The sequence below is a fragment of the Zootoca vivipara genome, chromosome 9 (assembly GCF_963506605.1).
Source record: "Zootoca vivipara chromosome 9, rZooViv1.1, whole genome shotgun sequence".
NCBI classification, from domain to species: Eukaryota; Metazoa; Chordata; class Lepidosauria; order Squamata; family Lacertidae; genus Zootoca; species Zootoca vivipara.
The window spans coordinates 63,201,024-63,224,919 of NC_083284.1; positions in this window are offsets into that span (position 1 = coordinate 63,201,024).

Here is a 23,896-nt window from a genome sequence, read left to right on the forward strand (position 1 = left end):
CTGCTATCTTTCAGGGTGGGCTGCAAAAAACCTGGAATCTGTGGTGCAGGGCAAGGGAGCCACTTTGGCGTAGTGGTTAGAGTGTCATACTAGGACCTGGGAGACCAAGGGTCAAATCCCCACTCAGCAATGAAGATTATTGGGTGACCTTGAGCCAGTCACTGCCTCTCAGCAACCCCAATCTCCCTGGAGGGATATAAACGCAGCAGCAGAAGCAACAGCATAAATAACATACCAAACTATGCTCCAAATACACCCTGATTCAGGGATGCTCTGGGAAACAACCTCTCCAACAGCAAGGGTGGGGCAGGGCTCAGAGAAGGCTTTTCAAGAATATATAATTCTACGAAACAACACCAACTACTTTAAATGGCAATCTGCATTTTGTTCTCAGCGAGGAATCCTGAATTTATCTGATAATAACAGAGAATTTACCTCCCTGTTTCTGCCTCTCAGCTTCAGTAGCTATGAATTCCAAATGTAATGCAGGTCAGGGGCAAGGAACCTCTGGCCTGGTGTGTGTGTGTGTGTGTGTGTGTGTGTGTGTGAGAGAGAGAGAGAGAGAGAGAGATCAGACCTCTCAATCTGACACTCAAAACCCCTCACTGCCCTTTCTTCACCCTCCAAGTGTTTTTGTCACTGCACCAGGGGCGCCATCTAGGGTGGCCGAGGCCCCTGATGAATATTCTGTGGCGATGTGCGCATGATGTGCATACATTCTGTGTGAAATGCTCATGTCACTTGTGCACGCCACACGGCGTGCTTGTGTCACACAAGCTGCGCGGCGTATGTGTGACGGGGACACGCCAGCACGTTGTGTGGCATGTGTGCGATGTCAGCACATCACATGACGGGAGGACATTGCACAGCATGTGCACATCACATGCGCCAGCCCCCTCAATCACAGAAAACAAAAAAGAGTCCGAGTGTCTTCAAAGCCCATGACACCTTTAGTAAAGGCTGTTCTCCAATTGGAGCACTCGCAGGCCAGTGTTTCTCAGTTGTCGGTGTTTATGCTACATTTTTTTAAAGATTTGCTTTGAGAGAGTCTTTGAACCTCTTTTGTTGACCACCAGCATTATGCTTACCATTTAAAAGTTTGGAATAGAGTAGTTGCTTTGGAAGATGATAATCAGGCATTTGCACAACATGACCGGTCCAACGAAGTTGATGTTGAAGAATCATTGCTTCAACACTGGTGATCGTTGCTTCTTCCAGTACACTGGCATTAATTCGCCTATCTTCCCAAGAGATGTGTAAAAAATTTCAGAGACACTATTGATGGAATCTTTTGAGGAGTTGGAGATGGCGTTTATAAGTGGCCCACATTTCACAAGCATACAATAAGGTTGGTAGTACAATAGCTTTGCAAACAATAATTTTGGTTTCCCTGGTCCTCAAACACTCTTCACTTCAGTCGGGAGAAAGCCGCACTCGCAGAGCTCAGGCGATGCTGGATTTCGGTATCTATGTTGACCCTTGTGGAAAGATAACTGCCCAGGCAGGCAAAGTGACCGTATGCAGAAGGTGGCAGCTTCGATTCCTGATTGGTTAAGATGATCAGGAACCCGATAATGGGAGTGAGCCTATGCCTGAGGTTCTGAAGAGTTGCTCACAGTCTGAGTAGACACTTAGTGGGCTAGATGGACAAACCATAGTATGTTCTGGTACGAGGCAGACTCCTGTGGTCCTATGGTTTGGATGCGGCTGCTTTTAGAACCAAGCTTTACACTTACTCTGACTTCTACAGAATCAGCTTTTCAACCAGGGCAGGCCCAAGGCATTTTAGCACCTGAGGTGAACCACAAAATGGCACCCCTGTCCTGCCAGGGAAGAGGAAGGGGGTGAAGACCTACATTGGAAACAAGGCAAAAGAAAAAGAAATATATAAACATCAGGAACAGGGGGTGAGACCAGCAGTGCCTCTTGTTCACCAAGAGGCCACTGTGGAGGCAGCATTGTGGTTGCGGTTGCCAAGAAAGTGTCAGATGTGGCCTCCCAGATCTGCTGTCCCTGTGGAGCCTGTCACCCGAGGCAGTCGCCTCACCTTGTCTCATGGGTGGGCTGGCCCTGGTTTCAACCAGTATATCATTAACATTACTTTCCCCATAAAGACACCCTGACTCCTATGCATCCTTCCCTTGAAGCGTTGTGTGATTAAAACTGAGTGTGACTGAGAGGCAGAAAGGTATGTTCTCTCTCTGTCATTATTGCACAAATTGATTCCTTCCTGCCGGCTAAATGCAGGTTGCCATTTCCAGTTGCCATTGTTTCACAGAACAATAGCTGCCAGGGATCCGGGGGAGCTGACAGAACGTGCCATGTCACGTGGGCAGCGGGGGGGGGGGAGAAGAAGAGAACTGTCAACACCGGAGCAGAAGATTTGCGGCTTTGACAGCCCCAGTCCTTTCCCCTCCCTTCCCTACAGGACACAAAGCCTGATTGCTTTTCTGTGAATGGTTGGGCTTCATTTGCAAAATGCATCCATTCATAAGTGGATCACACGGGGAGGGTGGGGAGACAAAGGCAGGCTGCCGAGTTCATTCAAATACTTAGAGAGTGCAAAACAACAACGACAAACACATACACAAAATGGGAAAAGCAGATGTTTTCTAAAACTGTTGAGTGGGCGGGTGGGTCTTTCCCTCCCTGTTATGATGCCTTAGAATTGGGGCAGAACTCAAATGGACCCAGAGGATAATCAGAAAGGCAGAACTAAACTATATTGCTATTTCCAGAAACAGTCCTTTGCCTGGCATTTCCTAGGCCCCTTTCTTTCATAGGTTTGAACCTGCAGCGGTTCTGCAGATAATTGCTTGGGCTGCTTGCCAGCTGCCCTCTCAGCATGCCTTCCCTTTATTTATTTTTATGGTATAACTTTATTTTTCCATCAAAACATTTGAAGTATGATGGCTCATGCAACGTTTTAACCCTGATTCTAAATAGACAGCTGCAGCATCACTATCACAATTAAGAGAGGAAACAATGCATAGCAGATAGCATGCGCTAGACTTCGACTTGGGATACCTGGGAGGGTCACATCCCTGGTTAGCTACATACCTGAACATACCTGAGTCACCTTCACTCAGCCTTATTTACCCACAGGGGTTGTTATTTAAAGAAACGCTGGTCTGAATCTGGGTGAAACCAGGGGACAGTTAGGATAGGGACCTGGCTCAAGGGATTATGCAGAGCTCTCAGTCAAGCCAGCGCACGACTTCCTGGTGCCTGATCTTGATTGTCAGCAATTTCAATTTTGTCAAAGAGAATTTTAAAAGATTTATAAAAACCACACAAGCAGGGTAAGGCTGCTGTTTTACACTAAGATTGGGTAGCGCCTTCCACTGAAATAGGATCCCTGCTGAAGTAGGGGGGGGGGAAGGTAAAGGATCCCTGGACAGTTAAGTCCAGTCAAAGGCGACTATGGGGTTGTGGCGCTCACCTTGCTTTCAGGCCGAGGGAGCCAGCGTTTATCCACAGACAGCTTTCCGGGTCATGTGGCCAGCATGACTAAACCACTTCTGGCACAAAGGGACACCGTGATGGAAGCAAGAGCGCATGGAAACGCCGTTTGCCTTCCCACCACAGCGGTACCTATTCATCTACTTGCACTGGTGTGCTTTCAAACTGCTAGGTTGGCAGGAGCTGGGACAGAGCAATGGGAGCTCACCCCATCGCGGGGATTCGAACCGCTGACCTTCCGATCGGCAAGCCCAAGAGGCTCGGTGGTTTAGGCCACAGCGCCATCCGTGTCCCTCCTTAACAAACCCTTAACAAACTACAGCTTCCGGGAATCTATGGGGGAAGTTGTGTGCTTTAAATGTATGGTGCGCATGGAACCACAATCGGGGATGTGATAGGCAAGGTCAAAGTGAGTGTATGTGTGTGAGGTAGGTCTTTCTAGGACCCTTGAGCTGTTTGCATGATGATCTCCTTGTTTTCTGGATTGTACAGGGATCCCCCAATAGAACCCTATTTAGAGTTCAGTCTTCCCTCCTCTACCTTGTCCTTGGTAACTTCGATGTTTCATAACACTTGACCAAATCATCCCAGCATGCTCTTCAGACGCTCTTTGGCCTGCTTCGAAGGGCAATCTTTTTCCTGGGCTCCATCATACCTTATTACAACAGATTTCTATGAAATCACTCCTGACACAAGGAAGTTTCACTGCATTAATAAATATTTCATGTTTCAGCCACTTTTTCCAACAATGTGTGCCATGAAATATTCAATGCACAATTGCTTACAGCATTGAAAATAAAGCCATCCTAGTGGTTTTTTTTGGTGTGTTTTGTTTTTTAAAAAAAGGCAGTCTCCTTATCTGAACCCCTGTCTCTTGGTGATTCTGTTCAGTTTGCACAACACTTATGCAGGTAAATAACATTACAAGGTTTGCTTACAGAGCTAGAGATGGCTTTGTATCTGAACGGAGAAACTCACATGCACCCAGCCGTTCTCTAACCAGCCAGAATTCTACTATATCTCAGAGCAAGCTCCATCTCCCACCATCTCTTGTGGCAAGAAAGCAGAAAAAGAGGAACAAGACATTTTATATGCTATTTAATTAGGTAAACAACATGCATCTTTCCCCCCAAAAGAATTGTGGGAGGAGTGATCCAGCCAAAGTTGTTGTTGTTGTTGTTGTTGTTGTTGTTGTTGTTGTTGTTATTATTATTATTATTATTTATTGCATTTATATACCACCCTATACCCGGATGTCTCAGGATGCTTTACAAAAAAGACCACAAGATATAAAATAAAAATAAAAACAATAACCCAATAACACGCCCCCTCCCCCAAGAGCCACATTTTAAAACGGTATAGGATGTAAGTCAGTTCAACCAAAGGCCTGGTTAAAAAGGAATGTTTTTGCCTGGCACCTAAAGGTGTATAATGAAGGCGCCAGGCGAACTTTCCTAGGGAGAGCATTCCACAGACAGGGAGCCACTGCAGAGAAGGCCCTGTTCTTGTGTTGCCACCCTCCAGACCTCTCAAAGAGGGGGCACACGAAGGAGGGCCTCAGATGATGAACTCGGGGTCCGGGTAGGTTCATATGGAAAGAGAGGGTCCTTGAGGTATTGCGGTCCCGAGCTGTTTAAGGCTTTATAGGTCAAAACCAGCACTTTGAATTGGGTCCAGAAACTAATTGGTAGTGAGTGTGGTCAGACCAGGATGGATGTAATATGCTCAATCCGTCTTGCTCTGGTGAGCAACCTGGCCGCTGAATTTTGCAGTTAAGTCAAGACTTTCCAAGTATATCTGAACTCAACAGAATTATTACAGACCCCTCAAGTGTCCCAATTTAATCGGGATATGTTGAATTTGCAGAAGCTATCCCAGCTTCTGATCCCAATGTGGGATGCCCCAATTTTCCTGGAGGCCGTTCCAGGTTGTGCCGTGTCTCCCCAGAGCGATCTCCCCAGAGTGATCTCCCCAGGGCCATGCTAGGCTGCTTATCAGGAGGCTGAAGACAGTGAAAGTAAGAGAGGGGAGGAAGGAGGGGGTGACTGGGTGGGAGAGGAAGTGGTCAGTGGCAGGGAGGGGGTGAGTGATGGAGGTGGGGGTATTTTATTTATACCTCACCCATCTGGCTGGGTTTCCCCAGCCACTGTGGGCGGCTCCCAACAGAATATCAAAAACATGATAAAACATTAAACATTAAAAACTTCCCTGAACAGGGCTGCCTTCAAATGTCTTCTAAAATTCAGATAGTTGTTTATTTCCTTGCCCACCTGATAGGAGGGCATTCCACAGTGCGGACGCTACTACCGAGAAGACCCTCTGCCTGGTTCCCTGTAAACTCACATCTTGCAGTGAGGGAACTGCCAGAAGGCCCTCGGTGCTGGACCTCAGTGTCTGGGCTGAATGATGGGGGTGGAGACGCTCCTTCAAGTATACTGGGCCAAGGCCATATAGGGCTTTAAAGGTGAGCACCAAGACTTTGAATTGTGGAATTGGAAATGTATTGGGAGCCAATGTAGGTCTTTCAGGACCGGTGTTATATGGTCTCGGTGGCTACTCCCAGTCACCAGTCTAGCTGCCACATTCTGGATTAGTTGTAGTTTCTGGGTAACCTTCAATGGTAGCCCCATGTAGAGCACATTACAGTACTCCAAGCAGGAGATAACTAGAGCATGCACCACTCTGGCGAGACAGTCTGCGGGCAGGTAGGGTCTCAACCTGTGCACCAGATGGAGCTGGTAGACAGCTGCTCTGGACACAGCATTGACCTGTGCCTCCATGGACAGCTGTGAGTCCAAAATGACTCCCAGGCTGCACAGCTGGTCCTTCAGGGGCACAGTTGCCCCATTGAGGAGAAGGGAGTCCCCCCCACCTGCCCGTCCCCTGTTACCCAAAGACAGTACTTCTGTCTTGTCAGGATTCAACCCCAATCTGTTAGCCGACATCCATCCTCCAACCCTCTCCAGACACTCACTGGAGGGTATGGCATTATAGTCCAATCCTTCTCAGAAGTAAGCTGCACTGTGCTCAACAGGACTTACTCCCGTATAAATATTATAGGATCATGCCCCTAAGCACTTGCTGGGTTCTGTATCTCACTGAAATGAATGGGATATAAAAGTGTTTAACTCTGTATGGAATGTACACAACATTTCCTTTGCAGCTGAACACCTTCTTGAACTATGTATATATAGATTTGAAGAGGATGTGCCATGTTAATTTTGTAACATGGCACATCCTCTATTTTCTATTTACATACATAACGTGGGCAGAAAGAAGTGAAATCAATCTGTGTATGGAGCATCCTAATTTTAAATCATGAAAATGTCAAACAAATAGATGGTACTTCCACAAAACTTTTCTAATTAACACATTTATTTAAAGGCCTGCAGTAATGAGCCACCCATTAATATTTTCTAAAGTATGTTTCAAAATGGTTAAAAGGTAAAGGTCAAGGGACCTCTGACTGTTAGGTCCAGTCGTGGATGACTCTGGGGTTGCAGTGCTCATCTCGCTTTACTGGCTGAGGGAGCCGGCGTACAGCTTCTGGATCATGTGGCCAACATGACTAAGCCACTTCTGGCGAACCAGAGCAGTGCACAGAAACGCCATTTACCTTCCCGCCGGAGCGGTACCTGTTTATCTATTTGCACTTTGAGGTGCTTTCGAACTGCTAGGTTGGCAGGAGCAGGGTCCGAGCAACAGGAGCTCACCCCGTTGTGGGGATTCAAACCGCCAACCTTCTGATCAGCAAGCCCTAGGCTCTGTGGTTTACTAAGGGAATTAGTGTGAGAATACAACCTAAATTTAGGAAAATGAACATTCTGTTTTGGGTCCAAAACTAGTATCCAGCCAAGATTACTGAAAATAATGGGATTTATAGCAAAATAAAAAAAATTCCTTCAGTAGCACCTTAAAGACCAACTAAGTTTTTATTTTGGTATGAGCTTTCGTGTGCATGCACAGTTCTTCAGATACACTGAAGACGTGTGCATGCACACGAAAGCTCATAACAAAATAAAAACTTAGTTGGTCTTTAAGGTGCTACTGAAGGGATTTATGTTAGTCTTGAATAACTGATTTCATTACTTTCAATGGGGCTGAAGTTATGACTAACTTAATCTAGATTGTGGACAATAATCTTACATAACTGAGTATGTTGTTAACGGTATCTGACAGAGATTTACAAATATATTCATGCTGGATAAAGTTGAAGCAATATGCTCTTCAATGCAGCGGTGCCTATTTATCTACTTGCGCTGGAATGCTTTTGAACTGCTGGATTGGCAGAAGCTAGGACAGCGCAATGGGAGCTCACCCTGTTACGGGGATTCGAACCGCCAACCTTCCGATCAGCAACCCCAAGAGGCTCAGTGGTTTAGACCACAGTGCCACCCACGCCCTAGTAAGGCAGCACGGATGCGACTGAAAGGAGGTCACAGGAACGGTACTGTCACACCATGTTGTTGGCTACTATAGAAGCCCCTCTTTAGATATTAGACATTGCTAAGAGGTATAGAGATCAGGAAGCACAGGTAATTCTATCATGTGGTAGATAATGTCAGAAGCCAGGATGAATGCATTCTCTTACTAGCATATATTTACTATTTTACCTTTTACTTTCTGCTTTACACATCCCCACCTGACTGTTCTGTTATTTGTTGCTGGACAAGGCTATTGGCCTTTATATTTCTCAAAGGCAATGAAGCCGCAGGTGCGGTCGATCTCTGGGTGTTCATCGCTTGACAACTACGGTACATGGCCCATCACAGATCAAACACCAAAGACAGAATGTTCACATCACGGCATGTCACTTCAGATATGATGGTCCGCTATTCGGCTAAGTCAATTCACACATTCAGCTGCAAGTTATCCCATCCTGAGTAATCCGGTGTGATGAAATCAAGCAGGCTGAAAACTGACCTTGAATGAATTTTTTTTTAAAGGAGCTGAGCTCGAGGAAAAAGAGTCCTCAGACAATTAACCCTGGTCCCTATTTATTTGGGGGCCTCTAAAGTGTACTTAATATAACCCCCCAGCATAATATAATGCAATCTATTAAAATAGATGGAAATGCAACACAGTGACAAAGGAAGAGCATCTGCTACAATAAAACAACGGTTCTGTTGGCAATAATAATAATAAAGACTCCTTGATTTAGATTATCACCATGGGAACAAGCTTGTTATGTGTCAGTTGTCTTGCATGGTTACTGGGTGAGCAAACAGCTCTTCATTTGTCCAGTTTAGTTGCTCTTGCTATATGAGAAAGGGCACTATATTTTGACCTGTTTTTCACCTCCTTTGGGCCCAGAACTCATGCCGCCGCCACCACTTTGCCACCATCAAAACCCATTTCAGTTTATAGATGAGAATCTCCATCACTGCCCTGTGCAAGGATTGTGCCTTTACACATTTTTCTTCTGACCTGACTGAACATTCGTAAGTGATGCTCATAGGTAAGAGCAGGCATAGGCAAACTCAGCCCTCCATATGTTTTGGGACTACAACTCCCATCATCCCTGACCACTGGTCCTGTTTGCTAGGGTTGATGGGAGTCGTAGTCCCAAAACATCTGGCCGAGTTTTCCTATTTCCTATGCCTGGGTAAGAGTGTCTATGAATGCTGATGGTCAGCTTTGCCCTGAGGGAAGCACTTGAGCCTCACTCTACAGGCAGAGGAATCTCCCTCCTGGCAAATAGCTACCGGTATTTTCCTTCAACTAAGAGCTATTTCCCCCTCCACTACCACCTTGGAGATTAAAGTGCTGGTGGGAAACTTTGTCTGCCAGATCCAGATTCTTTCTCTTGACTTGTAGCAAACTGGTAATTTTGCCATCCATCTAACTTGTCCCTGTGCCCCACCTTAGATCCAGCACTGGGAGAGGGTGGGATGGTGTAATGATGAATTTCATACATCAGTGGTGTAGTGGTAAAATTTGAAATACAAAAACTCATCATGGGAGCTGCCATAGCCATTCCCCCAAGGAGAGTTCCAAAATGGCAGCTCTGATGATTCTCTGCCTACCTACCTACCTAAATAATAATAATAATAATAATAATAATAATAATAATAATAATAATAATAATAATAATTTATTACTTATACCCCACCCATCTGACTGGGTTTCCCCAGCCACTCTGGGCGACTCCCAACAGAATATTAAAAACATGATAAAACATCAAACATTAAAAACTTCTCTAAACAGGGCTGCCTTCAGATGTCTTCTAAAAGTCGGATAGTTGTTTATTTCCTTGACATCTGATGGGAGGGTGTTCCACAGGGCGGGCGCCACCACTGAGAAGGCCCTCGGTCTGGTTCCCTGTAACCTCACTTCTTGTAACGAGGGAACCACCAGAAGGTCCTCGAAGCTGGACCTCAGAGCCTGGGCTGAATGATGGGGGTAGGTATACTGGACCTTCAGGTATACTGGGCCAAGACCGTTTAGGGCTTTAAAAGTCAGCACCAACACTTTGAATTGTGTTCGCAAACATTCTGGGAGCCAATGTAGGTCTTTCAGGACCAGTGTTATGTGGTCTTGGTGGCCACTCCCAGTCACCAGTCTAGCTTAATTAATTAATTCTGGATTAATTGTAGTTTCTGGGTCTCCTTCAAAGATAGCCCCATGTAGAGCGCATTGCAGTAGTCCAAGCGGGAGATAATCAGAGCATGCACCACTCTGGCGACACAGTCTCGCAAGGAGCTGCAATACAAAGCATAATACCAAGTTGGTTAAGACCAGCATGGCTGCAACCCTGCCAGCAGCTACCTGTGGCTATGTAGCTAAGGATACGTAAGGCTCATTGATGCTTACTTGTAAAACACATTGAGAATCAACCAAAAGGCAGTGGAAACTCAACCTTTATCTTTAATTAAAAATGCCAACCACCTTCCAAAGAAGATGTCATTTATACAGCTGTCCTGAAGAAGGAACCTTGCCAAAGAAAAGGGCAGAGGTATCTGGCCTCTGCTCAATTGCTTTCCTCATTCTCCCACTTCCTGTATGCTAACTGATCACAAATCTCATCATTCTCACCATGACCTCATTCATTTGCCAGAGCAAGGAATGTCCAGCCCTGGTGTGCTGGCAGATTAACACCACCACCCTGCTCTTGGGGGGGGGAGCCTTGAACTTCACCTCGAGTTCCCCTTCATGATGCCACTGCCAGTAACTGAAGAGCAGAGGAATATTTTCCATGCACGCCAATGCACTTTTAATTAAACTTCAGACATATCTATATATGGTCTAAATTGCTGTGCCGGCTATTTCTCACATTTTTGCATATTCTTCCTTGGCATTCCCTCTCTCCTCCAAGGACTGTATTTCTGAAATGCTTTGATAACATATGGCAACGAACCACGCAGCAACTGTGTTTCACAGCACACACCTTCAGGCTTTCTTTCTTTTTCAAGACAATTCCATCTTTTCATTGTCTTCTAAATCAAATGTCGTCTTGGAAATAAGGTGACCTTTGTCTGTTTACCTTGAGCGTACTTTCAGAGAGCTTTCAGCTGCTGTCAGAGAAAACTACTTTCCCTTGCATTTATGTCATTCTTTGCTCTCAGTTCTTCGTGTTCACTTGTTATTGGTTGTCAAGCTGAATTCAGTGCGTCGGATAAACTATCAAGCGGTATCTTTTTATTGGAATTTACATTAGTGCAACAGAGAGCATAAATAATTGGATGTGGCCTCTAAATTGGACCAGAGCTATTAGGATGAGGTAGAAGTTCCATCCCAGCAAGGGAAGAATTGTTTCAGCCCCTCTCACTTGTCTCAAAGGTGTTAGTGGGAGCTGTTGCTCAGGGACAATCGGTATAGGAAGAATTGATTCCATCATGGACAGAGTGAGTTCTGGCTGCCCCAGCCCTGCTCACCTCATTCTAGCGATACCAGAGAAGATCAAGAACGAGGACAAAACAAAACATGCTTCCTGGATAATTCTATTTCTGACTATGTGTTTAAATCAAGGGTCGGCAAGGTTTACGTCGCCTGGGCCGGTTCACTCCCGCAGAGATCGCTCTGTGGGCCGGACCGTGTCTGCTCAAACGCAATTTCCGGCGCTGTGGAAGCGAGTCCTCACTCCACGCTGCACCGGGTTAGCACAGCGCGTGGGGACTCACCGAGCTGGCGGTTTGGTTCAGGCATGGTTCGTGGGCCGTTTAAACGACCCCAGTGGGCCGCTTGTGGCCCATGGGCCGCAGGTTGCCGATACCTAGTTTAAATCTTTAAATCTTTTTGAATGTGGTTGTATTACAAAAAATCTTTTGTAAGCTACTCTGAGAGCATTTTGGGGCTACAAAACAAGAGATAAATATTGTAAAAACAAACAAACAAACAAACAAACAAACAAACAGAGTCTCCTGTATTTCTCCTCGTTCCCTTGCAGGACATTTCTACCCAATGTTTATCTGGGGTGGATGTTAGTCTAGTACTGAAAGGGCAACCTGAGAAGCATCTAGAGATGTATAAGAGCTGACATTTCATTGGTCTCTTGGATGTTTCCCACCAAGTTTCCAAATTGCCTTCATACACTGATTTGGGTCTAATCTGATGGCAATCTTTGGAGCTACACGTCCTTCACGTTTGGCTTTGCCTCACAGCTTCAACCCAGGCAATTCCTGGCTGTCAGCCTAGGCTTATGTTGACATGATTGAGTCTTTTGCTCATCTGCAGAAGTATTGCTCATCTGCATGCAGAGTTTGGGAGCACCTGAACCAGGCCTGTGTCAAAATGTGCAAGTCTAATTACTTTGTGCGTGACACAACATTCATTTATTGCATAGCTCTTATCGGATAAGATTATTAATAGAAAAAAAACAGAAGGCTGTACTAGTGACAGTCATTAACACCTTGGCAGAGAAGCCCATGGGGGCAAGGATGAAATTAAAAATGTCTGATTACCAGCTTGATTAAAAAGGTTGAAATAGCCTCTGAATCTGAGATTGAATAATAACATAAAATAATGAGTGTCTGAATGGGGTCTACTTCTATAATGTTTCCTATCTCATTACCTACACACACACACACACACACACACACACACACACACACACACACACCCTGTAGGTTGATTATGCCATTGATAAGAATTTTAATCAACTCGCTTAAAAGTAAAGAAAAGTTTAGCCAGTAGCCCAGTAGCCCGGTTAATTCTTCTAACCCTTGGTTAGCTCTGTTCTAGGCTTGTATATTATCATTATATGAGCCCTATCCACAGTGCTATTTTTCTAGAGAAAAGAGGTGCTGGAGCTCATCATGAACTCACCAGAAGTGGTGTAGTCATACTGCCCATATGACCCAGAAAACTGTCTGTGGACAAATGCCAGTTCCCTCGGCCTGAAAGTGAGATGAGCGCTGTAACCCCATAGTCACCTTTGACCGCAGGTAACCGTCCAGGGGTCCTTAACCTTTACCTTTCATCTAATGGGTTTGTTCCCACTCTCCCTCTTTTTTGATGGTAACCGTGGGGTGGGGGGAATAATGACTGATAATAGCAGGGCTATAGATGAACACATCATGCGAATTCATCATGCGAAAGGCTGGACTAGATGAATCCCAAGCAGGAATTAAGATTGCCGGAAGAAATATCAACAACCTCAGATATGCAGATGACACAACCTTGATGGCAGAAAGTGAGGAGGAATTAAAGAACCTTTTAATGAGGGTGAAAGAGGAGAGCGCAAAATATGGTCTGAAGCTCAACATCAAAAAAACCAAGATCATGGCCACTGGTCCCATCACCTCCTGGCAAATAGAAGGGGAAGAAATGGAGGCAGTGAGAGATTTTACTTTCTTGGGCTCCTTGATCACTGCAGATGGTGACAGCAGTCACGAAATTAAAAGATGCCTGCTTCTTGGGAGAAAAGCAATGACAAACCTAGACAGCATCTTAAAAAACAGAGACATCACCTTGCCGACAAAGGTCCGTATAGTTAAAGCTATGGTTTTCCCAGTAGTGATGTATGGAAGTGAGAGCTGGACCATAAAGAAGGCTGATCGCCGAAGAATTGATGCTTTTGAATTATGGTGCTGGAGGAGACTCTTGAGAGTCCCATGGACTGCAAGAAGATCAAACCTATCCATTCTTAAGGAAATCAGCCCTGAGTGCTCCCTGGAAGGACAGATCGTGAAGCTGAGGCTCCAATACTTTGGCCACCTCATGAGAAGAGAAGTATCCTTGGAAAAGACCCTGATGTTGGGAAAGATTGAGGGCACTAGGAGAAGGGGACGACAGAGGACAAGATGGTTGGACAGTGTTCTCGAAGCTACGAACATGAGTTTGACCAAACTACGGGAGGCAGTGCAAGACAGGAGTGCCTGGCGTGCTATGGTCCATGAGGTCATGAAGAGTCGGACACGACTAAACGACTAAACAACAACAAGATGAACACATAAGCTAATCTACTTGACCTTTGCTGTTCCTATTCCTAAATCAAAATATTGTGCACTGAGATTTGAAGGAAGAAGTCAGGGCTTGGAATGAGCGCTCATCAACATTTTCATACCAATCATAGCCCAAGCAATTAATTCCATCAGGCACAGAATGTACATTGATCAAATGAGTCAAGGCCATTTCTTGACGGAAACCATAACGTCAGATTTTGTAAGTACAATAAATTGCCACGTATCGCTTGATGGATTATGAGCAGGTCTGTGTAATTGGGCTCTGGAAGCATTGCTCGGTCTGGAATCGGGGATTTTAAGTTTTAATAAATATGACAGTTTGATGAATGGGAAAAATTGGCATTCCAAATAGGAGCTGTTTGGTGCGACGCTTTGCCCAATCAGCTGTGTTTGTATAATTCATACTGCAAGATGTTCTGCAGTTTACTCTTGTTGCTCTCGTGTCTCAATTGACTGACACATAGTTTTGGGTCTCTAAATGAGATTCTGAGCTGTATCCCTGGCTGCTCCATCATTTGCCAGCTCTGTGCCCAATTATGGGGCTATATCATGTCAAGCCTGAACCTTATTAGCAAATAGGGACGAGTTACAGTGATATGTCAGCCTTGGTGATCTTCTTTGAACAGTAGCTAGGGAGGATTTGTTTTTGTTCTATTGCCTCTAGTCATTGGCAACAAGAAAGTAAATTGCAACCTTGTTTTGTTAAATTGAATACTTGGGCTATCCTTAAAGGAGTACCATCAGCTAGATCCTATTCCTCCCAGGCCAGCAAACATCTTTTGAATTTGACGTGCTGTTGCCGCTGAGATTTTGCTATTATGCAAAATAAAACAGGACAGCCCATGCGGAGCTTTCCAAATGGTAAAGGTAAAGGGACCCCTGACCATTAGGTCCAGTTGTGACCGACTCCGGGGTTGCGGCGCTCATCTCGCATTATTGGCCGAGGGAGCCGGCGTATAGCTTCCAGGTCATGTGGCCAGCATGACAAAGCCGCTTCTGGTGAACCGGAGCAGTACACGGAAACGCCGTTTATCTTCCCGCTGTAGCGGTACCTATTTATCTACTTGCACTTTGAGGTGCTTTCGAACTGCTAGGTGGGCAGGAGCTGGGACCGAGCAATGGGAGCTCACAGCCGTCGCGGGGATTCGATCTGCCGACCTTCTGATCAGCAAGCCCTAGGCTCTGTGGTTTAACCCACAGCGCCACCCGTGTCCCGTTTCCAAATGGTGCCAGACTCCAAAACCCTTGCTGGCTGGGAACAATGAAAGGAATAATCCAGCAGCACCTAGAGGGCTTCTCATTGCTTACCCTTGTTCTAATCTATCCCCTTTTACTCCCCTTATATATGGATGCAGTGGGGCAGATGGGACAGGCAAGATTAGTCATACTAAGAGTAATCTCATTGACATAAATGGACTTACTCTGAGTATGTCTTAGTTGGATTTCATCCAGTGACTGCTGGAAAGACCACAGTTCGGGATTTATACACCATGGGCTGTACACTGGACCTGGAGTCTCATAGCAACAGAGGATATATGGCACACTGCATAATATCAAAAATGGAGAATAACTGTTTTGTATTGTATTGAGATATATGCCACCCTACCATGTTTTTTTAAGCCCTTAGGGAAGCTTGCAAAACATACAACCAATAAAAGAATACACCATTCCATGTATTAAAACAGAAATAAAGACTGCCACGGTAAAATCCATAGCACATTTCAGTTTTTAAAAAGTCACAGAAAGATCTGGACAGCAGTCAACTGTGAGTTAATTATGAAAGGGGGCGATTCTACACTCATGGTTTTTAACGTTAAGAAAGGGTTAAGGAATGGTTTTGATAACCATATGGCCACATGACGTTCTGCTCTTAATGTTATTAAAATGTGACACAAGGGAGCTCTGCAAAGCAACCAGAAACTAGGAGGAGAAAGCAAAAGAGAACATTTCCTGTTTTGTCGGAGGCGAGAAATGTTTTATTTTATGAGTATAGCCTGCGATGTTTTAGAACGATATATCTAATATTGTTCTAATAATGTTAAGGGTTTCCTTGAATGGGAGAGCAAGCTCCATAAATGGGATGCCATCACCAAGAAGACCCTGCTCCTTGTACTAGCCAACCAAACTTCAGGCAAAGTCAGCAGACAGTAACTGGTTATCTTTTCATACAGCCTTCCCCAACCTGGTGCCCTCCAAACATTTTGGACCACAACTCCTGTCACTGCCAGTCAGCATAGCTGATGGTCAGAGCTGATGGGAATTGTAGTCGAACAACATTTGCAGGGTACCAGGTTAAGAAAGGCTGCCTTGGTGAATGCAGTAGCATGTACAAAGGAGGTGTTTCAGACTACAAACCATCATGTTGAAGGATCACAGTTCACTAGTTATGCACAGGAAATGGAAGAGTAGACCTTACATGCTCAGTCTGGCAGCATGTCTGTCCACAAGCTCTCTTGAATGTCTGTAGGTTTGTGCTCCCCTCCATGCCTTTCTCCCTTCATGGTATCTCATGCGAAGAGAGACTCCTGAGAAATATGTGGTCTGAAGCTCATCTTTCAGGAGACACCATTTACCCCCCTCCTAGTTTCCTAAATGACCAGGGCTTTTAAAAATCTAAAATCTCAGCTTGCTTTCCATTTTAAAATTGTAATTAAAGCTTTGGCACCCAATGTACTGCCTAGTTGTTGTTGTTTAGTTGTGTCCGACTCCTCGTGACCCCATGGACCAGAGCATGCCAGGCACTCCTGTCTTCCACTGCCTCCCGCAGTTTGGTTAACTCATGTTCGTAGCTTCGAGAACACTGTCCAACCATCTCATCCTCTGTCATCCCCTTCTCCTTGTGCCCCCCATCTTTCCCAACATCAGGGTCTTTTCCAGGGAGTCTTCTCTTCTCATGAGGTGGCCAAAGTATTGGAGCCTCAGCTTCAGGATCTATCCTTCCAGTCAGCACTCAGGGCTGATTTCCTTCAGAATGGATAGGTTTGATCTTCTTGCAGTCCATGGGACTCTCAAGAGTCTCCTCCAGCACCATAATTCAAAAGCATCAATTCTTCGGCAGTCAGCCTTCTTTAAAATCTCTCACTGCCTCCATTTCTTCCCCTTCTATTTGCCAGGAGGTGATGGGACCAGTGGCCATGATCTTAGTTTTTTTGATGTTGAGCTTCAGACCATATTTTGCGCTCTCCTCTTTCACCCTCATTAAAAGGTTATTTAATTCCTCCTCACTTCCTAGTTACTCTAAAGCAAATTTCAATGCATTTTGGAACATTCCCAGGGAAGTGTTTACAGGAACACAATTTTATACCATTAATCACAGGGTTAGCTGATTAAAACCCGCAGCCTCAATAACAATACATCAAATGGATATACTTTCCAATCTCAGTAGGATTTGAATGGCTCTTTGGACACCCACTTAAACAACACGGCACCGTCTTCTCTCATCTGATTTTGATTAAAAATGAGCAAAAAAACTGTGCTGTACAGAAAATAAACCAGAGAAACACCAATCTGCTGCTTCATTGCCTAGATAATTAGATCACATTTGCACTGACTACGGCAATCGCTTTCTCTAAAGGTTAATTTAATGGCTACTCTTCGAACGATTCCTAAGTCAAAAAATCTGAAAAAAACACCAAGCTGGGGAAGGGTCTTTTAAACCCAAACACATGCATATTGTTGCTTACCATATTTTCCTGTGTGTATGAAAATGTTTTTTGCTTAACTTTTTTAGTCCAAAATTGGGGGTCGTCTTATACACAGATGTTGAATGCAGGTTTTTTTAAAAATTTTAAAAATGCTAATTACCTTCCCACGGCTGCTGCGAAGAAGATGCTAGAACCACAAATCTCCCACAAACAGCTCAGCAACTTTTGGCGATCTCCCTCCCCCCCCAAAACACAAGAACTTTGGGTGATCTGATCTCCCCCAAGAAAGCTCAACAACTTTGGGCGATTTCCCGCCAAAAGCTTAGCAACTTTGGGCAACCTCCCCAAGCAAAGCTTAATATGCTTGGTGGGGCACGCTCCGTTTAAAACACTGATTTCTTAATTTTGGGTTCAAAAAAATAGGGGTTGTCTTATACATGGGGGTGTCTCATACATGGAAAAAACTCAGTATTTTTAATTTATCAATGTGTTATGAAGAATCAGAAGAGAACTGCTGCTCCTCACAGTTGTTTCTGTTTCCACATCTTCTCAGTTCTACTTTCCTCAGTTAAACTTTCAAATCTGGTTCCAGACTATTTCTAGTCACATTTTCTACCTATGAGGAATATCCCTAGAGGGAGCGATGTCTTTGACTCAATCTCCTGAACATTTTGTAAGAATAAGAATAAGAATAAATTTTATTTGTATCCCTCCCTCCCCAGCCAAAGCCGGGCTCAGAGCAGCTAACATCACATAAATACGACAATATGCACAATACAATATACAATATGCAAATAAAATAACATTCAACGTTCATTAAAATAATATCGAATAATGTTAAATACCAGCATTTCAAGATTAAAGAGAAATCCAGTCTTGACAGTTACAATAAATAATTTCTATACTCCAATCAATAAAACAACAGCAAGCCACAGTGGACCACATAATACAATACAAAATGAGAAGCAGAGACTGGAGGGTGGGGCAAGGCAGGCGGGAAGGCAGGTGTTTTTGATTCCTATGCTGCATTCATCATTTGAGGCCCTTCTTTGTATGGCCCCTCGGAGGTGAGAATGGTGACTAGGGTTGCCAGACTCAATAGAGGACAGGATTTCTGTGCCTTTAATTGCCCTGCTCTCTTTTGAGTCTGGAAACCTTAAAGAGAAACCAGCAGACCCTTTGCTTGGAAATTAAACAAAGGGTCTGCTGGTTTCTCTTTAAGGTTTCCAGACTCAAAAGAGAGCAGGGCAATTAAAGGCACAGAAGTCCTGTCCTCATTGAGTCTGGCAACCCGAATGGTGACATGGGAATGGGACTTCTCAGTGGTGCTTCCTGTTTGTGGAATGCTGTCCCCAGGTAGAGATGTCTTCCAGCATTGCTATCTGTTTTAAGGCACCAGACAAAAACATTTATATTCACCCAGGTCTTGGGACCTTAATTTTCTGCTTAGCTTTTAGTGGGGTGGGGCTGAAGTATATCTGCTTTTTTATACATGTCATTGGTGAACTTTTAGATTGGTTCTACTCTTGTTTTTAATGTTTGTTTTTTCTAAGACGTTTTGAGTTTGCCTGCCTGTAAAAGGTAACAAATAAATGAATTAGCCTCAGGTGAGCATTACATTCCCAGCTATCAGCGAAACATCTGCCATGAGGTACCTGCCATAAATGACTTTCAACTGATCATCTTGGATTACTTGCAAGGCATTAATCAACAGTAACAAAAATATGGTCTCTCACAACCATCAATATAATGGGTATAAGCCGCAGAGGTATATATTTTCAAAATATCAGGGGAAGGTTGAGGAAGTCATCACACCTATTTCCCACCACATATGATTATTCCCCAGGAACACCCAACAACCCTGATTATTATGAAGCATTTATAAATAACAACAAAAATGCTATGAAAATATGCATCTTGTTTTGTATTTTCGTCTTGAATATGTGCAAGAGGAGAGCTTTGACTTTTTTAAAAAATATAATTTTTATTGATTTTACAAAAAGAAAAGAAAAGGAAAAAGGAAAAGGAAAAGAAAAAAAAGGAAAAAGGAAAAAATAAGACAGAAAAATACATCCTCCATTCTTATATCTTAACTCTATGGACTTCCTCACATCACCCCTTTGAGCCCCTATTTTGCTATCTAGATTTTGCATTTTCCAAATCTTAATTTAACATCATTTCGCATATTTTAAACCTTGATTCTTAATTCTTACCCATTTATCCTTACAAAAAATCCTCTTAATTCCTCTCCTATATTGTCATAATTCTCTTAACTTTTATACAATTTCAAAACCATTATTCACTACCCAAAAATATCCATACATCCTTTTCTATATCTTCTTCTTTAATCCCATCTTTGAACTAATTCATCCCCCCTTCCCTTGGAATTGGAATCTCCAGAAATTTCAGCTAGCTCCTTAAAACTTTCCAGGTTCAGACCGTTTTTACCCATTCAGTGAAAATTAAATCAATATTTCACCTTCACCCCACTCCTACTCTGTCCCAATCCAACCCTTGCTCAGCCCACTTCTCCCCCTGCTGCATTTGACTTTTGATGCCTTGACTTTTGATGCGAATCTTTCACTCTCCCCACTACTGAACCATGACGGGTGATTCAAAAGATGGCAGCTTACATTTTTAATCTTGGGTATATAAGAATATTTTGTTGTTGAAGGATGTAATCCATGTCTACTCAGAAGTCCATCTTATTGAATTATGTGGGGCTTGCTCTCCCAGGTAAGTGGGGTTGGGATTTAAGAAAAAAAAAGTACAATAGCTAATTGCTCAGCAATTAATGTGTGTGTGTGTGTGTGTGTGTGTGTGTGTGTGTGTGTGTTTTGTGTGTGTGTGTGTGTGGTGTGAATTATGTACTGTGGAAGAGGTCTAGTGAATTCTTATTTGCAAAAAATGATCTGCTAAGCAATGTCATATTAACATTAATGTTGAACTAAAGATTTTAGTCAAACAACCTCTAGACCTCTGAGCCCATGGGGTTTCTCTGGTGATGTGGCAAGGCCATAATTTAAGGGTTCAATCCTATATGCAGTTATCCGGGGGTAAACATCAGTGACATACCTGCCAAGTTCTGGCCTGAGAAATAAGGGACTGGACCGGAAGTAGCAGACCGGAAGTAGCACTGCCGCCATTTTGGAACTGGGCGGAGCATGCTCAGAAGCAACTTTTGATGCTGCTCTGCCATGTTCCAAAATGGCCGTCACACCAGAAGTCGGCTGCAGCCATTTTGGAACTGGGCAAAGCAGCATCAAAAGTCGCTTCTGAGCATGCTCCGCCCAGTTGCAAAATGGCCGCCGCGCCAGAATAAACTGGGGAAAAACAAAAAAAATCTGTTTTTTCAGCTGGGGACAGCTGGAAAAACGGGGGTTTCCCAGGGAATACGGGAGACTTGGCAGCTATGCCCACTGAACTGACTTTGGAGTAGACATATCTAAGACTGCACTGTATCCAAATGGTGGTAGTGGAGTCCCATTGTGTCTCTTGAGCTGACAAGGCAGTAGGTACAGATAACCATCTTATCAAACACTTTTTGACCCACACATTCCTATAATGAATTTAATAGCAGTTTAGACTCTATAGCTGCTGTAGTATAAATATTTTCATATCTATCCAATTATTTTTAGCAACTGGGGTAAACCCCTTTTCAATTGCTCTCACGTTATTGCTCAGTTACAAACTTACTCAATGGTCTTGGGGCAAGCCATGATATGTCACCCTCAATTCCTCTTCCATAAAATGGGGGTTATATTGGCCTACCTCACAAGGTGTTTGAAGGGCAGATAAGAAACAGGAAGCAACTGCCTAATTAAAAATCAATGAATGATAGTAATAAATGCCTATGGTTCTTAAGCTGCTCTTGGGTAGATAAGCATCATCTGAGTTTTCAACCTGAAACCTCATTGTTTCCCTGAGAGATTCAGCATTATTCTGTAGCGCTAAAATGCAATGCAATGCAATGACTGAAGCGGTGCTGCTTCCAATTCAAGTTAATTTATGTTGGCATTTCCTGGGCTAGAGTCCTTAACATTGTTTTCTACATAAGGTAAAGGTAAAGGGACCCCTGACCATTAGGTCCAGTCGTGACCGACTCTGGAGTTGCGCGCTCATTTCGCATTATTGGCCGAGGGAGCCGGCGTATAGCTTCCAGGTCATGTGGCCAGCATGACAAAGCCGCTTCTGGCAAACCAGAGCAGCACATGGAAACGCCGTTTACCTTCCCGCTGTAGCGGTTCCTATTTATCTACTTGCATTTTGACCTGCTTTCGAACTGCTAGGTTGGCAGGAGCTGGGACCAAGCAACGGGAGCTCACCCCGTCACAGGGATTCGAACCGCCGACCTTCTGATCAGCAAGCCCTAGGCTCAGTGGTTTAACCACAGCACCACCTGGGTCCCTACATATTCCTATACAAATACTTTGTTGGTTTTTTTGTTTTGTTTTTAAGGAAATAATATTGCAAAGAGACAGGGGAGGCATTTCAGAGGAATCCACAAAGGAATCCACAAAGGAATCCAGGCATTTCAGAGGAATCCAGCCCAATGAGGCCTGAATGTTCTCAATGGAGACAGAATGCTGGCTGACTATTGGAGGAGGAAGGAAGAGAAAACCAGAAAAGAGGGGAAAGGAATTGCATGTCTGGAAACTTGAACAGGAGCAACCATAGAATCATACAATAATAGAAGTGTAGAGTTGAAAGGGACCATGTGGTTCATCTAGTCTGACCTCCTACAATGCAGGAAACTCTTGCCCACAACCCTGAGATTAAGAGGTTCATGCTCTACCATTTGAGCCATAAAGATTACTCTTCACTGTAACATTTTGTTGCAGTTAGGGATAGATGAATATGTCAATTTTGGTTAATGCTGGTGAATTTCCATGGAGACTTTTGGTTAAAAGTCTCCATGGAAATTCACCAGCATTATAGTATGGATTTCTCTACATCTTCATATGCAATTTGTATGCCCAATATACTTATTTCTGCAAAGCATTTCCCCTTAATATAATACACTTTGTATGTCATTTTCACTCATGTATGCTCACTAGGGTGGTGACTATTTCATTTTTTTTCTCAAATATTATTTCCTGTAGCAGAAATGGATGAACTTTTGACTATTAATGACTAAAATGAGGTATATTCCATTGAAATATTTAATAAGGTTACGCACAAACCGTTTTTAATTTTTTTCTATGCCGTTTTACCATTTCATAAAATTGTATTAACAATTCTATATATATTTCATATCAAATTTGGACACAACACCACATTCCACAATGGGGAGTGTTCTTAGCAACTTAGGGTATACAAATGTCACACCTGTGCAAGGTAAAAGCCCCTTTTGGGTACCTCAAAACTCAGTCAGCAGACCCTGCCGGGCATACTGGGAAAAGAACCTACAGGAGAGGTAGCAAAACATCGTCCTCTAGCGGCGTCAATACTGTTACTGCAGCTAAAAAAAGCTTCCTTGTGTGTTTGATAACCCTATATAATGTTGTATACAGTGGTACCTCGGTTTATGAACACAATTGGTTCCGGAAGTCTGTTCATAAACTGAAGCGTTCATAAACTGAAGCGAACTTTCCCATTGAAAGTAATGGAAAATGAATTAATCCGTTCCAGATGGGTCCGCGGCGTTCATAAACCGAAAATTCATAAACCGAGGTGTTCATAAACCGAGGTTCCACTGTATATGTGACTCTAAAGCTTTGGTTCACTTTTATATCTGCTTACAGTGACTTCAAAAATGGTCAAAAAACTGATAAATAATTTTTTTAAAATCATTTTGTGCGTGAGGTTTTTTTAATCAAATCTCTTTGAAAGTAAGATTTTATCTAATCTTTAATGAAAGCTCATCAAATTAGGAGAAATGAGGTTGTAAAAAAGTCATCACCCTAATGCTCACTTGCGCATGCATTTTTGCGCACAGTACCTCGCTGGAGAACTGCATTGAAAAATTCGGAGATGCGTGAATTTTGAAGGAGGGCTGTGTTCCAGTTCATGCATTGTTCTGGAAAGATCAAATTAAGCTCACATTTAAATGTTAATGGGATCAAATTTCTCTCCCTGTCCTAGCTCTCATTGCTCAGACGGTGTGCTGTCATTGTACTACAGTGAGTCAGCTACTTGCTGGAGTCACACATCTCTGACTTCCTCCTCATCCCACCAATTTTTTCGGTGTTCAAATACTTTCCCCTGTGTTAGGCTGCAGAGCCAATGAGATGCTGGAGTTGCGCCACTCGCTGACCTCACTCAGCTTCTGGGCAAGTTGGTGTTTGGCTTTCCCTCTCCCGTAGGGATGAGGAAATTGTGCCCTTCTAGATGCTGCCAGACTACAGATCTTATCATCTCTGACCATTGGCCCTGATGGTTGGGGCT